Source organism: Pogoniulus pusillus, chromosome 12 (genome assembly GCF_015220805.1).
Source record: "Pogoniulus pusillus isolate bPogPus1 chromosome 12, bPogPus1.pri, whole genome shotgun sequence".
Lineage (NCBI taxonomy): Eukaryota > Metazoa > Chordata > Aves > Piciformes > Lybiidae > Pogoniulus > Pogoniulus pusillus.
Genome location: NC_087275.1, coordinates 25,073,926 through 25,089,676, shown reverse-complemented (window position 1 = coordinate 25,089,676; position 15,751 = coordinate 25,073,926). Strand labels below are relative to the sequence as shown.

General features: G+C 44.8%; 1 protein-coding gene across 6 annotated transcripts in view; it reads left to right on the top strand.

Annotated features, from left to right (window-relative positions):
- Window positions 1-541: 541 nt before the first annotated feature.
- The window catches only part of SYTL5 (synaptotagmin like 5), a 95,999-nt gene continuing 80,789 nt past the window's right edge, over window positions 542-15,751 (top strand). For 3 of the 6 annotated variants that reach the window (XM_064151933.1, XM_064151930.1, XM_064151931.1), the window contains exon 1: window positions 821-1,170. The gene's annotated coding sequence lies outside the window, so the exon portion shown is untranslated. Of the gene's footprint in view, window positions 727-820; window positions 1,171-15,751 lie in introns of those variants that run through there. The other 3 variants (XM_064151934.1, XM_064151935.1, XM_064151932.1) reach the window with 2 other exon arrangements.

The following is a 15,751-nucleotide window of genomic DNA, read 5'->3' as shown; positions in this document are numbered from 1 at the left end:
AAAAACATATTTAGAATGCTAGGAAGTACACAGAAGTGGTAAATTAGTTTCCTTATCTCTTTTCAGATGCCTGCTGTGTGAGCTCTTCGGGTGCCTGAGGCTGTCTATGAGGACGAATGAATCATTCAGTTCATCTGGATGAATCAAGATGCTGCTGTAGGCAGGACAGCTACAAGAGCCTTTTATTATGCATTTAAATACCGTTCTACCTTTCAGGCGCTTCTCTCCCCAAGAGCGCAGGACAGACACAACTACAGCTACTGTTTCCTCACGCTTGAAAAAAGGTAGAACTGCAAATACCCTCTATTACTCCTTCCAAAGCCATCAGAGAATGACTCGCGTCCTGTGCTGCTAGCTCCACGCAACTAAGACACATCTAAAACCGAGGAGCGGACAGTGCCGCGAAGGCAGCCACTGCAGCCGAGAGGGCTGCGCTCTCGCCCGCGGGCTGCGCACCCTTCCTCAGCCCCGTCGCAGGGCTGGCGGAGGGTGCCGCTGGCGGAGGGTGCCCCGCGCCTCCCAGCGCGAAAGCGGAGCGTTGCTTGAGTGCCCCTACCCCGGTGCCGCTCCCTGGCTACTCCGCTCCGCTACCCACCGCGCGGGACACCGGCCTCGGAACGGCCACAGCCGGCCGCTTGCTGCCGGCGTGGCAGGACCTGCTGCAAGGAGGCAGGCGAGCGGCCGCTGGGGTGCAGCGATAAGGTTTGCTTAGAAGCAGCCTCAGAGGTAAGGGAACGGGACACACACACACCCCCGCAGGGCGGCGGTGGGGACGACTCCCCTCCCGGCGGGGGTGAAAACCACCTCCCTCGCCCCAGGCAGCTCCAGCCCTCCCCGAGCGCAGGGGGAGCCCTCAGCTGCGGGGAGAGCGGCGCTAAGGGCGGAGAAGAGGCGAGGCTGATTGCTGCAGGGCTGCACCTGCGGGCGGCAGGATGAGTCTGCCCATGCCCTCTGCCTGTGGAGCGCTGGGAGAGGAGAGGGTTCCGTGCGCCCGCGGCGTGGTGTGCGCGCTCCGCGCCCGAGCCGGCAGCTGAGCCGCAGCGCGGCGGCAGCAGGGTGTCACCTCCCGGCTCCATCGAGCTGCGGAGTTGACATCAGCAGCCCTCAGCTGCTCCGGCGGCAGGGATGTTGCTGCCTGTATGTCATTTTCTTCTCCTGCAAGGGTACCTGGTAAGTCTCTCTTTCTTAAGAGCAACTGCGTCGGGTATTTCTCCCCCACCGTGAGGAGAACTCGAGAGAGCCTGCCGAGCTGTCCCGCCGGAGGGCGAGTGCCGCGATCGGGGCCGGGTCGCTCTGGGCTCGTCCGGCCGCGGAGCTGCTGTTCTCCCGGCGCAAGGCTCTATTAGTTCCATTCCTCCTCCACACTCCTCCGGCCTGAATAACCTGACGGGAGGTGCTTGCATGTTTGGTTGGGATTTGTTTTTCAGTGCTTTCTACTCCAACAATTGGAAGTTAATGGCCGTCAGTGATGCTATTTGTAGTTACTGTTCGGTGGAAGGGATAAGGAACGGACCTTTGATTGTCCTTTTCATCACCGACCCGGGTTAGCGGCTTTGCGGTGCTCAGCTGGAAATCAGCTCTCGGCTGTGTGCTAGCCAAAGTTTGCTTTCAGGTTTTTGCTCTGAGAAATATGTGTGCTTACCATATTTGCGTTTTGTTATGTGGCTGTGCAGAGAAATGAGTAAATGGAGGAGACTGAGAAGCACTTAGGTAAAGTAGTTTGGGTTACTTGGCAGTCACTGAGAGCAGCTAGCCAAGATGCATTTCAACATACCCAGCTGCAAGGAATAGTGAGTTAGGGGATTCAGCGCCCCGGAGTTAATTGTTTTCAGCAAGCCTTGAGAAGGCCTCGAGGCAATCAGCCAGGAAGAGATGGAGGTGGGAAAACCACCTGTGAGGTTCTGAGGAGCGCAGGTGCTGCTGTTTTGCTTTATGCACTTCAGGTGAGAGATTTGTGTGCAAGGTGCAGCCTGCTACAGTGCATAAAACATTTAAAAGCTCCTTGTTTTACAGCCTTTCAGAGCACATGTTGCTGTGAGTGGATCCAAAAGAATGAAAGAGGTGATTGGATCCTTGCCTGGAAATGCCAAAGTGAGGAATAATGGGCTCTTAACGAAAGGATTAACAACACCTGGTACTAGAAACCTGAAGTTGGACATTCTGAGAGTAGATAGGGGGTGCAGTTTTTTAGACTAACAGTGCTCATTAGACTACTTAATGATATAAATAAAAAGAATTTAGGGGGGAAAACCCCTTTGTTCTAATTTTCATCAGCAAGTCTGGTTTAAATAGGACTTAGTGTGGAGAAATAGGGGAGGCTGGGAGAGGTGATTGTGAGCATTTTTCTTTGTTAGGCAGACGATCAGAAGAAGCTATGTCAGCTCAGAACCCATGTTCTGTATATTCTTTCCTTCCCTTTGCTCCCCCAAACTTCTTGAGATAAAAGGGCTCTATAATATTGATAGCTAGCCTTTGGCTAAGTGCTTTTCTGTCTATCTCTAGTATAAATTATTCCCCAAATGCAGTTAGATCCTGACATCTCTGTGTTTTACACCTAAACTGCTAGAGTTAAGCTCTAGAAGGTGGTAGTTGTGATGAGAGTTGCTGTTCATAGCTCTGAGAAGGGTCTGAGGAATGTAGCTTGTAAGGCTGGAGGCATGAATGTGGTTTCCAGAAAATATCAGTGTGTTTAAACGTTTGAGATAATTTATCACAATAATATTCCCAAGCTTTCTTCAACACTGCATTTACCCTTGGCAGCACTTTCTTAACTTGTAAAGATTTTGCAGTAGCTGAAATCTTAAATTCTTTTGGGTTGGAGAAATGCCTATTTAACAAAAGTCTGTGTGAATTTCAGATTGTAGCTGTGTTTTTTAGAGTGGAAAACCAGTAAGTATGGATGATCTTATTAAGCAACTGTCAGTATGATGCTGCAGTCATCTAGTTGTTTTTCTGTCTGCCAAACACATTATGTTGTCTCCTCTAAATCTCCTGATCAGGAGAGATGAATTTCATATCTGATGCTTAATTGTTTTCTCTTAGTAAGACATTTGGTCCTGCAGAATGGAGAAGGAGGGAAGCCATTTGATAAAGTGATGGCTGCAGTGCAGGCATGCTCTGTGACTGAACATTTTGTTTCCCAGTTCTTTATTGCTATTGCATTGCCTACATTTGCTCTGCCTTGTAATTAAACTTCCTTCATACCAATAATGAGTATGCTGATATGTTTTCCCAGAGCCTGAAAACTTAGGGAAGTAGAATAGGTAAGAACAGCTGGAAGAGCAGATTTTGAAGCTCAGCACAGGTTTGAGTCCATGGATGGTAGGTAGGAGGTACATTTGTGGCAGGCACATGAAGCTGGGATGGTATGTATTTCCTTATGGCTCTCTAGAGTAGATTTCTCCCCCTCTATTTATGTAGAAGGACCATTAAACATACACATCCAGTGCCTACCAATGAACGTAACAGATACATACAAGATATACCAGTGAAGCCTTCTGCAGTCTTTATGTTCCAAGCAGGCTGTCTCCACTGTTAAAGAAAAAAAAGTCTTTTTAAGCTTGTAGAAGCACAGAATTGCCAGGGCTTCAAGGGGACCTGAAGGATCATCCAGTTCCAGCCTCCCCTGTGTAGGGTTCCTGAACCATTGTATCTTGGCCTGTCTTGGGTGTGATGGAGTGGCCTCATTCTGTATGCTGAGGCACAACAGAATCCGTTTCTTAGGGGTGGAATCAGTCTATTGATTGAGGTGGTGTTTGGTAGTTTGTTTTTTTAATCTTTGCCTCACCAAAATGTCTTAATAATTCAATTACTCTCATCTGTACCCTTTTGTTTTCACTGCAACTTTCCCCTAGGTGTATTATTTTTGTATTGCTTAGCAACTTTAAAGGAATATCCAAGATGAAACAAAATTCCATGATGGTTTGTATCATATCCCACCAATGGGCATTAACAGAATGTCCTTAAAGGAGCATTTTAGTTATGAGAGTTGCTCTGCATATTCACTTCAATTCCTCTCTGAATATTTAAATTCTCTGAGGCATCCCTCACTGGTGCCACAGAAGTTCTCTTCTCAGTTGCTCTCTGTCTTGGTTCCAGATGGATTTATGGCCCTTTTTGGTTTGGGTTTTTCATTTGTGGGAAATCACCTTTCACCACAGCCATTTTGTGTAAGGAAGATGGTGATTTTTAAGAGTGATTGCATTATGCCTTGGAGCAACTTGTGATCTGAATGCAGCTGAACTCATTAGTGTCTCTCCATTGTGACTCAGGTAACTTTTTGATTAGATTAATAGCTTTGACCTGTGCAGCCTTGCAAGGAGAGCCCCTGGAAGTAGCAGGTGGGAGGAAAATGTGTTTGCAGCATGGATGTCTCAAAAGTTTTTATGTCATGCATTACAAGGATGAGGACAATGCAGGAATTGTGCATGGGACCAGTGTGTTTCCAGGGGTTAAAGAGGAGAGTGGTGCTTGAAGGAAATGTTTGGGGTTTTTTAATATGTAAGGTACAGAAATTGCAGGGCATTATCTGAATGCTGTGGATGCAACTGTCCATGACCATGGGAACATTGTTTCCAAGGATTCTGCTATTAGACAGCTCTCTGGGAGGAAGCACTGTTTGAATGCAAGCTGTTGTCATTTGGAAATGGTATTTTTCATTTGCAGTTACTGCATGGCACAATTGATAGCTTTTTGAGCAGTCCAATATGATTGGATCTGAGCTTGCCTCCTTTTGGGGGCATTGCAGAACTGTAGAAAAGGTCAGACTTGGAAGTGATGTACTCAATATTGCTTCTAAAACCTTGTTTCTTCTCCTGAGTCTTTGTACAAAATCCCTACAGCCTGATGGGTGAGGGAAGATTATAATGGAGGAAATCATGAACTGAATTCCTGTTCTTTGCAATATTAGACCTGCTTAACATAATAAATAGACTAATCATTCATAGAATTGAATACCAGGTTGAAAGGGAACTCAAGGATCGTCCAGTCCAACCTTTGAGGGTAAGGAAGCTCAACATGAGCCACCAGTGTGCACTTGCAGCCCACAGAGCCAATTGTATTCTGGGCTACATCAAGAGAAGTGTGGCCAGCAGGTCGAGGGAGGTGATCCTCTCCCTCTAGTCCACTCTGGCAAGACCCCACCTGGAGTACTGCATCCAGTTCTGGAGCCACTATTACAAGAAAGATCTGGACATGCTGCAGTGTGTCCAGAGAAGGGCCATGAGGATGATCAGAGGGCTGGAGCTCCTCTCCTGTGGAGACAGACTGAGAGAGTTGGGGCTGTCCAGTCTGCAGAGGGAAAAGGCTCTGAGGAGACCTAATTGTGGCCTTTCAGTATCTGAAGGGGCCTGCAGGAAAGATGGGGAGGGACTTTTTAGGATGTCAGGTAGTGACAGGACTAGGGAGAAATGGAGTAAAGCTGGAGATGGGTAGGTTCAGACTGGCCGTGAGGAGGAAGCTCTTCACCATGAGGGTGGTCAGACACCAGAACAAGTTGCCCAGGAAGGTGGCAGAAGCCCCATCCCTGGAGGTCTTTATGGTTAGGCTAGTTGCTCTATGCAACCTGATCTAGTGTGAGGTGTCCCTACCCATGGCAGGGGGTTTGAAGCTAGATCATCCTTGAGGTCTCTTCCAGTCCTGACAATTCTGTGAATATAGTTAAAATGAGGTGGCTCAGGACCCTGTCAAGCTGGGCTACATCAAGAGATGTAGCCTATCTAATTTAGGGGAGTCCATAATTTCCCTTGAGAGATTATGCCAATGTTTCATAGTTCCAATGGTGAAAGTTTATTTTCTAGCATCCAGTCTGAATTTCCCTGGCAGCAACTTGTGCTCTTTACTCCTTCTCTGTACCATATGAGTCTTTGTAAAAAGGGATGTTGAAGATGCCAGGTGCTTACACACACTTGTGACTTTAGAAGGCTAAGAGAAGTGTTAAGTCACACATTCAGTTAAAGATCTGGTGCAGGAATTAAAATCCATTCACTGAGAGCATTAGTGCAGCAGTGGTGGTAACTGCACTCTGGAGCGTGTTAACGTGGACAGGTGAGTGTGTGATTTATATTGGAATGGGGAATTAATTGGAATGTGAAGTAATCCAGAAGACTGGAATATGATGGTGAGTAGTCTTGAAACCCATAGGTTTGAAATGTGTTTTTTGGATTATACATTGGAGATTTCTATCCCTTTGGTCTATAGATGTATTTTAGGTAGACTAAGATCACAAAATGTTAGGATTTGGGAGAGACCTCCAGAGATTGAGTCCAACACCATTACCAAAGCAGGATCACCTAGGGTAGGCTGCATAGGAATATGTCCAAGCAGGTTGTGAGAGTCTCCAGAGAAGGAGGCTACATAACCTCTCTGGGCAGCCTGTTCCAGTGCTCCATCTCCCTCACCATAAACAAGTGTCTACTGTTGAGGTAGAACATCCTGTGTTCTATCTTGTTCCTTGTCCTGTCACTGGGCACCACCAAAAAGAGACCATTACCTTCATATTGACACTCGTCCTTCAGATATTTATAGGCTCTCATCCTTCTCAAGACTAAACAGCCTGAGTTCTCTCAGTCTTTCTCCATAGGAGAGATGTTTGGGTTCTCTCAGTCTTCATAGGAGAGATGTTTGGGTTCTCTCAGTCTTTCTCCATAGGAGAGATGTTTGGGTTCTCTCAGTCTTTCTCCATAGGAGAGATGTTTGAGTTCTCTCAGTCTTTCTCCATAGGAGAGATGTTTGGGTTCTCTCAGTCTTTCTCCATAGGAGAGATGTTTGAGTTCTCTCAGTCTTTCTCCATAGGAGAGATGTTTGAGTTCTCTCAGTCTTTCTCCATAGGAGAGATGTTTGAGTTCTCTCAGTCTTTCTCCATAGGAGAGATGTTTGAGTTCTCTCAGTCTTTCTCCATAGGAGAGATGTTTGAGTTCTCTCAGTCTTTCTCCATAGGAGAGATGTTTGAGTTCTCTCAGTCTTTCTCCATAGGAGAGATGTTTGAGTTCTCTCAGTCTTTCTCCATAGGAGAGATGTTTGGGTTCTCTCAGTCTTTCTCCATAGGAGAGATGTTTGGGTTCTCTCAGTCTTTCTTCATAGGAGAGATGTTTGGGTTCTCTCAGTCTTTCTTCATAGGAGAGATGTTTGGGTTCTCTCAGTCATCCTTATAGTTCTGTGACAGAACTACAGTTCTGTTAACTATTTACATCTGTATCTAGGTTAAAGATCTCTCCATTATTATTATCGATGTTAAGTTTTAAATCAGAAGAAATAATGGAGCCACAGCTAAATGCTCAACAGAACTGTTGGTGTTAACCATATCTAGTTTGCAACGCTTGCTGTCAGAACAATATGGACATGTAAAGTGCAGTCAGGAGAAGAAAAATTATGAATGCACTGGGGAAAGTAAGAGAGAGAAGGTATTTTGTTTCTGCTGTGAAATGGTTATGGCGGCAGAGAAAGGTGGAGAAGTATGAGTAACCTGTGCAAACATAAGTGCCAGCTGGCTGGTGAGCAAGCAGTGCCCTGAAAGACTAGGGTGTGAAGAATTCTGCGTGCTGTGGTGCTGGTGGTGTGTCTGTAAACCCTGTGCTAGGTCTACGTTTGGCTTTTCTAGTGTAGAACCTGCAAGTGAATTTCAATGCACATCCTCTCAGGCTTTGGGCTGTCAGCATTTCATGTTAGAAATAATATTACCTTGGATTCCTTGTCTTTCCTGAATGTCTTTAGGCAGGGTTTGGTTTGGTTATAGAATTATATAAGACACTTATTGAGGTGTCTTATATTTGGGTTCCTGAGGATAAATAATTCTGGCAGACTTCTATGGAATTGAAAGGTGTTTTCACTTGCTGTCACACTATCATGCATACTCAGAAAGCAGGTTTTAGGCAAAAGAGTAGCATGCAGTAATGGTCATGACAGTGTCCTAGTGAGATACTGGGTGGGACTTGAGTGGTCTCTAGAAACACCCAGAAATGTTACCAGTTATGCTTTTTGGTGGGCTTGGCTGAAAAGGCATCCAAAAGAGTAGCATGCAGTAATTAATGGTCATGACAGTGTCTGAGTGAGATACTGGGTGAGACTTGAATGGTCTCTAGAAACACCCAGAAATGTTACCAGTTATGCTTTTTGGTGGGCCTGGCTGAAAAGACATCCAGTGTTTCTAGCAGATGAAAACTATAGAATCATAGAACCAGGATGACTTCCAAGATACTTTTCTGTACTAAAAAGAAGCTATGTGAGCAGATGGAGTTTGTACTTCAAAGTATACACACTTACATAGTATACAAATGTAAGCCTGTCTATACACACAAAAAAATGCACCCACATCATCATAGAATGGTTTAGGTTGGAAGGGACCTCAAAGATCATCCAGTTCCAATGTCCCACCACAAGGCAGGGACACCTCCCACTAGAATAGGTTGCTCAAGGCCTCATCCAACCTGGCCTTGAACACCTCCAGGGAGGTTGTGGAGCACAGAAGCACCCAATGTGATCAAAGATCACATTGGGTGCTTCTGTGCTCCACAACCTCCCTGGGCAACCTGTGCCAGTGTTTCACCACACTCACTGTAAAGAACATTTTCCTAACATCTAGTTTAAATCTCCCCTTAGTCCTCATCCTGTCATTACAAGACCTTGCTTTTATTGTGCTCAGGGACTTGGTCTGGTTTATTGCAACTCCCTGGAGGGAAACTAAGAATGGAGATGAACCAAACTGAGCAATATAATGACAAGTCTTTCTCCTTAAAGAGAGCCATATCAGTTTATATTACCAGAGCAGCAGGATCCTTGTTTTTAAAGCAGTTTAGACTGGACTCTTTGTTCTCATGAATAACTCTATCTGACATAGTGGATGGGGAGAGTTCTTCTAGTGTCTTCCAGGCCCAAGTTTAAATGGTTAATTCCCTCACATATGTGGAAACTTACTCATATGTATATCCCTGCACATCTGGGGGGGCTGGTGGTTCCTAATCTTCTGTGAGAACTCAAATCATGTGAAGCTGAGTTATATTCATGTGGGCAGATTTTCATGACAACCTTAAAAAGGTAGGCTTTACAAGGTTTGTGCTAGTTCTGATGGGGGACAGAATCTATCCTGAATGGCTTTGAGTAGGTTTCACTCTGGAATGAGTTTGAACAGAGTGATTGCTGAAAGAGGATGGGGAAAAAAAATGCCTCAAGCTCTAGCAAAACCAGATCATTTTTCACAGCTCAAAATATTTCACCTTGAGAGTGAATATTTCACCCCTGATGCAAGAGTTGTTCCCAGTAGCAGTCTTCTGTTCCTCTTGGATTGTCATTTTTCCTGTTTTTACATGGAGACAGAGTCTCTCCTGAGGAATGGTGAGCTGATGATTGGCATGACAATGCATCACAGAACAACAGTGTTTCAGAACCTTCCCAAGAAGTTGGGGATTTTGACATAATTTACATGGAAATTACTTGCATAAATGGAACTTCTATTTTAGAAGTTTCTATAATAAATTACTGAGGAGACACAATCTGATTGAAGAGTTACAGAGAGCCAAACTGTATGAAACCTATCTTATCTTTAAATGCCTTCAGATGACTTGTAGGAAGCATTGCCTGCTACAGAAGGAGAAGGGAGGGTTTGGAAAGCTGATGAAAACATCAGGGAGCTCAGTACCAGCAGGATGCCAGAGTAGATAAATGGATGGATTACATACATAAATACACACAAGGTTGGTATTATGTATTCTTCAATGTTCTGGTGAATTTGGCCAAGTCCTACTTGGCCAACCCTGAAGCAGCATGGGAAAGAGTTGTCTGACTAATCAGTGTCTACCAGTTCCATGGTCACTTGAGCCTGATTTCTTGCCCACTTCTCTGGGATGTCCCAGTGTCAAAGCATTCAGATACTTCTATTAGACTGGATGAGGCACTTAGTGCCATGGTCAAGTTGACTGGATAGGGTTGGGTGCTAGGTTGGACTGGATGATCTTGAAGGTCTCTTCCAACCTGGTTGATTCTATGATACTCCCTTTGTCTCCGTAGAATGTCATGAGTAATCTTTTTGCCAGGCAGTTTGTAGCAGCAGTAAGCACTCAATACACCTGAGATCAGTGGATCCATTTATTAAACCAATTTTAGTCCACACCTGGAGACTGGAAATGTAATTGTGCCTCTCCTTTTGCCTCTGTGGGTAGGACTTCCCCATGGACAGGACTTCCCTGTTTCCAAACACTAGGATTGTGTGTAAATAACAAAGCTTCTAAACAACTTTTATTTAAACACAATATTTTTCAGTATCTTGGCTTACTCCCTTTACAAACAGTGAGGAGAACATCCCACGGGTGAGATCATCTCTCTTCCAGCTTCTCAATGATTAGCCAGAGACTGCTGCTCCTCGATCTGCCTGCACTCCCAGGGAGATGCTAGTCTGGCTCAGGGAAACAAATTGGGTTTTGCTCACGTGTGGGTAGTGTGTCCTTGGCCCAGGCCATCCCAAACAGCTGCTTTCTATTCTTATGATCATAGAATCAACCAGGTTGGAAGAGACCTCCAAGATCATCCAGGCCAACCTAGCACCCAGCCTTGTCCAATCAACTCGACCATGGCACTAAGTGCCTCATCCAGGCTTTTCTTGAACACCTCCAGGGATGGTGACTCCACCACCTCCCTGGGCAGCCCACTCCAATGGCAAATCACTCCCTCTGGGAAGAACTTCCTTCTAACATCCAGCCTATTCCTCTCCTGGCACAACTTGAGACTGTGTCCCCTTGTTCTGATGAGCTGCCCGGTTGGGGTCAGGCTCTTCTTCCAGGCAACTAGTGACAGGACAAGAGGGCATGGCCTGAAGCTGTGCCAAGGGAGGTTTAGATTGGATATTGGGAAGTACTTCACAGAAAGGGTGATTAGGCACTGGAATGAACTGTTCAGGGAGGTGCTGGAGTCACAATTCCTGGAGGTCTTTAAGGAAAGATTGGATGTGGTACTTGGTGACATGGTTTAGCTGATATGGTGGCATTAGCTTACAGGCTGGACTTTACTTCAGAGGTCTTTTCCTGCCTCGTTGACTCTGTGGTGACTCCATTTGCTGCATTTGTTCATGCAAGCTCACAAACCAAGGGACAACACTTGAGTTGCTGTGAAGGAGACTTAACAATAAGGAGGCCTAAGGCGGGAGTTGAATGAATCTTGCAGATGAGATTTAACAGGCTAACATCTCAAAAAAGGTTGGATAATGTCATTGCTACAGAGAAGTAATTCCTTCTTGTAGGAATTCATGTTGCATCTGCTTTGAAGCTCTGGGCAGAAAATGTGCTTTATTTTTCAGGTGACATGGGAAGAATTGTTAGAAGCCTTGCAAAAGAGGCTTAACTGTGGGTTGTGTTTTCATGAACATCTTGGGATCATGTTTTGTACCCAGGCATGTAAAACTAAAAAAACCCTCTTGTTCCCTGAGGTTTTCTGTAATGCTCAGAGCCCATAGCAGTGAATCCTGTTGCAGCATCACCAGAGTGAAAATATGTCACCGCTAGTCTCTGTGCACATCAGTCCAATGCAGCTGGTTGAACTCCAGCATCTTTCTGCGCTCAGTCTTCTTGCCATGCTGCTAGCAATGCAGAACTATTGAGTCCAGCTCTGGGCTCCCCAGTTCAGGAGGGACAGGGATCTACTTGAGAAAGTCCAACAGAGGGCTGGAGCACTGCCCTATGAAGAGAGGCTGGAGGGACCTGGGGCTTTTTGGTCAGGTGAAGAGAAGACTTAAAGGGGATCTGATCAATGTTTATAGATAAGTGAGGGCTGGGGGTCAAGAGGGAGGGAACAAACTCTTCTCACTTGTGCCCTGTAGTAGGACAAGGGGCAATGGTTGTAAACTGCAGCACAGGAAGCTCCACCTCAACATGAGGAAGAACTTCTTTACTCTAGGGGCCATTGAGCACTGGAACAGGCTCCCCAGGGAGCTTGTGAAGCCTGCTTCTCTGGAGACTTTCAAGACCTGTCTGGATGTGTTCCTCTGTGACCTGCACTAGATTCTATGGTCCTGCTCTGGCAGGGGGGTTGGACTTGATGATCTCTGGAGGTCCCTTCCAACCCTTACATCCTGTGATCTTGTGAACTATACAGTAGAGGGAGAGCATCCACTGATTTTCCACAAACCAGTGTTCATTACTGTAGTTTAATTATTTACTAGTTTACCAAATCTACTGTTTAACAGAGCCACAATAGATCAAAATTAATCATGTCTTGGTCCTAAAATTCAATGATCTAAAGATGTACCCTTTTCACAGGCATCTACATTTCAACCTTTACACCTTTTCTCCTTGCTATGCACCAAAGAAAGTGCCCCAGCTCTAGTTCAATTCAAGGAAAGCTCCAACTTCTGTCGTTGCTGTTTAATGGAGTGGTGTTCCCTGCTTGAACACCACTTACTTCCTTATGGCAGGAAGCCTCACTGAGGATGTTATATGCAAACAGCTCTGCATCCTGTGGTCTCTGCAAATGTTTGAGCTCATACTGTTTGACCTATGGGCTGGAAAAACTGCCCTGCAAGTTTGCATGATCAAATGGGCTGCTGTGATACTGGATTCAATTAAAAGTTCTTCCATCTGCTGTTCTGTGTTGTTCCAAAATGTGCTTCCATTTTTAAGAACCTACTCAGTACTGCTATAGGTAGTTTATTTCTAAGTTTAAGAGGTGAATGAATGGAAGGAGGAAGGCTGTGAATCTAAACCAATTTGCTAAAAGGTAACTTGGAATTTCTATGACTCAGGAGGAGAAAGAACTGCTCTAAGAGTCAACTAATTATTATTTCAGTAAAATCTTGAAGTTTACTTAGTGGTGAACTGAGGATGGTGTTGTCTCAGATATTGTTTTTAGCTAATATTTAACACTGAATTACCCCTTCAAAGAAAATTCCAACTGATGAAAGGGATCAGGCCAGATGGATGTTAGGAGGAAGTTCTTCCCAGAGAGAGTGATTTGCCATTGGAATGGGCTGCTCAGGGAGGTGGTGGAGTCACCATCCCTGGAGGTGTTCAAGAAAAGCCTGGATGAGGCACTTAGTGCCATGGTTCAGTTGATTGGACAGGGCTGGGTGCTAGGTTGGCCTGGATGATCTTGGAGGTCTCTTCCAACCTGGTTGATTCTATGGTTCTATTCTGTTGTTGCTGGGGTTGGTCTGTAGATTGTTGGGTTAATTTTGAAACAGCTGAAAGGAGTAAAAAAAGTTCAATAATCTGTTACTAAGTATGATCCCCACAGACTGGAGGAGAATATTCTCTTGATATGCCTTTAATAGCCTGAGGTGTGTTCATCAGGAGGCTCTGCAAAGACAAAGCTATGTTGTTCTGCTGTCAGCTTCTGGTTAGATTTTCTACTTGCAAACGACACTTTGAAACTATTCTGTATGTTATTAGCTGGATTTTATGGCTTCATCTTGTGCATTGAAGAAGACTAATAACATCCACTTTAACTTAAAACCCTAAGTATTTTATACATTAAAAAAACCTTCTATAACAAAAAAGTTATGGAAAATGAATTCTTTAATGTCTTCCAAGATTATGTCATCTCACAGCTGCTCATGTTAAGTGATTATTTTTTGTTGTTGTTGTCTCTTGCTATTGTTTTGTTGGAAATTATTAGTTTTACAATAGTGCTGCTGCTTTTAAACAGATGTTGCAGAGAACAATGTCAGATTTCCAGTTGATTTTAGGTGCTCTGTTGAGTTTAAACATAGAAATGTAATCATGTGGCTTAGAACTACTTTTCTAGTTTATTAAACTCTGTTGCTGTCAAGGGTTAAGGCTGGGGCTGGCTACTAGATGAATGACAAACTCTTCCCAAAGGGAAGAGCAAGGGAATAAGGGAAGGAGTCTTTTGGATTGGTAAAGAAAACTAAAACAGCTTTAATGGATATGGTAATAAAATGGAAGAAATGTATATAAAACTATAAACCCCTAATATTGAACCCAGCCCCACTGCTGGTGATTACATCACTGTCATCACTGAAGCTTTACCAGACACCAGGAAAGTCCCAGACTGGACTCAGATGTGAGCTGAGTTCAGGAGCTGGGTTCTGGAACTGCATTCAGGAAAGCATCAACCTGCCATCTCGAACCCAGATGAGTGAGTAGGTAGCTTGACCTCACACGTATCAACATGTTGTTGCTATATCAAGTGGCATAAACTGTCTGTACTGCAATTGGCGTCAAAAGGCTGTGCACAAAGGACAAAACAATCACTATGCAGATTGCTGGAGTAAATCTTGGCCAAAAAGAGACAGAAAGCTGCTACAGAAAGGTCAACCTGTGATTAATACCCTGTGAGCGCAGCTCTGCATTGTCTTTCTCATGAATAATTACTCTTTTGCCATTTCACCACAAAGCTGGAGTACCAGTAACATGGTGCCCATGCCCACCACCTTGTCTTCTCAAACCTTGGAAGAGTAGCTGTAGGACAGATAGCAACTCTGGAAGCTCACCTCCAGGTTCTTAAACATGTCTGCTTATACTGCTGCTGGAATTAATTCATCTAGCTGGAAAGGAGGAGGGAAGTATAAAGTAGGAGAGAAGTGTAAAGTATGAGAGAAAAGGGAATCTGAAGTGGAGAGAAAGGATTGGGGATTTGTCTGTATCCAAGCAGGAGCTACTTCTTAAGGGCTTCTGCATCTTCCTGCTGTTTGTAACAGCACTTGCTAGGTTTATGTTATGGAATTGCCTTTACTGATCATGGCCTGAAGGATAGAAGAAAATGTTGGTGATCCTTTTCTTAAAGCTAGCACAAAGTGTTGTGGTCTATGTAGCCTTTACATTAGGAAAGTTCAGGTTGCCAACAAAGACTGGCCATAGCCTCAGGTCTCATAAGGTGTTTCTTCAATGTACTTCTGTATCTTCTGTCACATCCTGTATGCTCATCTTTGGCAGTTACATCTGCTTCTTCCTAGTTTGAAGCACTTCCTACACAAATGATACACTGTGCAGCATTGAACGTCACTCCCCCAGCCCTGTGCCTAGCTGCTGCTTGCTAGCTACTGTTGAAAACTCTGCTGCCAAGCCTCTGCTGTTGATTTTTTTTTTCACAGCCAAACTGAAGACAGATGCTGCTGTATATATGAATTAGTGACAGACAGAATAAGAGTGACATAAGAATAAGTAAACACAGTAGCTGAAGCTGTAGCCATTTATTACCATACCAGCAGTCTTTTTGTATGTCATGCTACAAGTTGTGGTAATTCTACAAGTCATGGAATACAGTGATTGGGTAAAATGTTGTTTTTAACATTCATATTGGATAGCAGTGAGGTAGTGAGAGATTTGCCATTGGAATGGGCTGCCCAGGGAGGTGGTGGAATTGCCATCCCTGGAGGTGCTCAAGAGAGGAACGGATGAGGCACTTAGTGCCATGGTCTAGTTGATTGGACAGGGCTGGGTGATAGATTGGACTGAATGATCTTAGAGGTCTCTTCCAACTTGGTTGATTCTATGATTCTGTGAACAGTGAGATGTTGGCTATCTTGGCAGTGACTACTTTCAGTTCTTTGTTCTAAGTTGTGTCACTTCCAGGCACATGTTACATGAGGTGAGAATACAGTTTTCTGTGCTTCTTATCCTCAGCCTCACTGCGTCAAGGCTACGCTGGGATGCGCCCCAAAGAGACATCGTTTTCCACATTTAGCTGCCTCCTTTTTTTGATTCCCACAGCCAGACAGCCTGGTTCAGCTCTGGCAACGTCAGCTGCATGCCCTTTTCTTGGGGAGAGACATGTCTGAGTCACTGGATGGGCTGTGCCGAGAGGGCAGAGG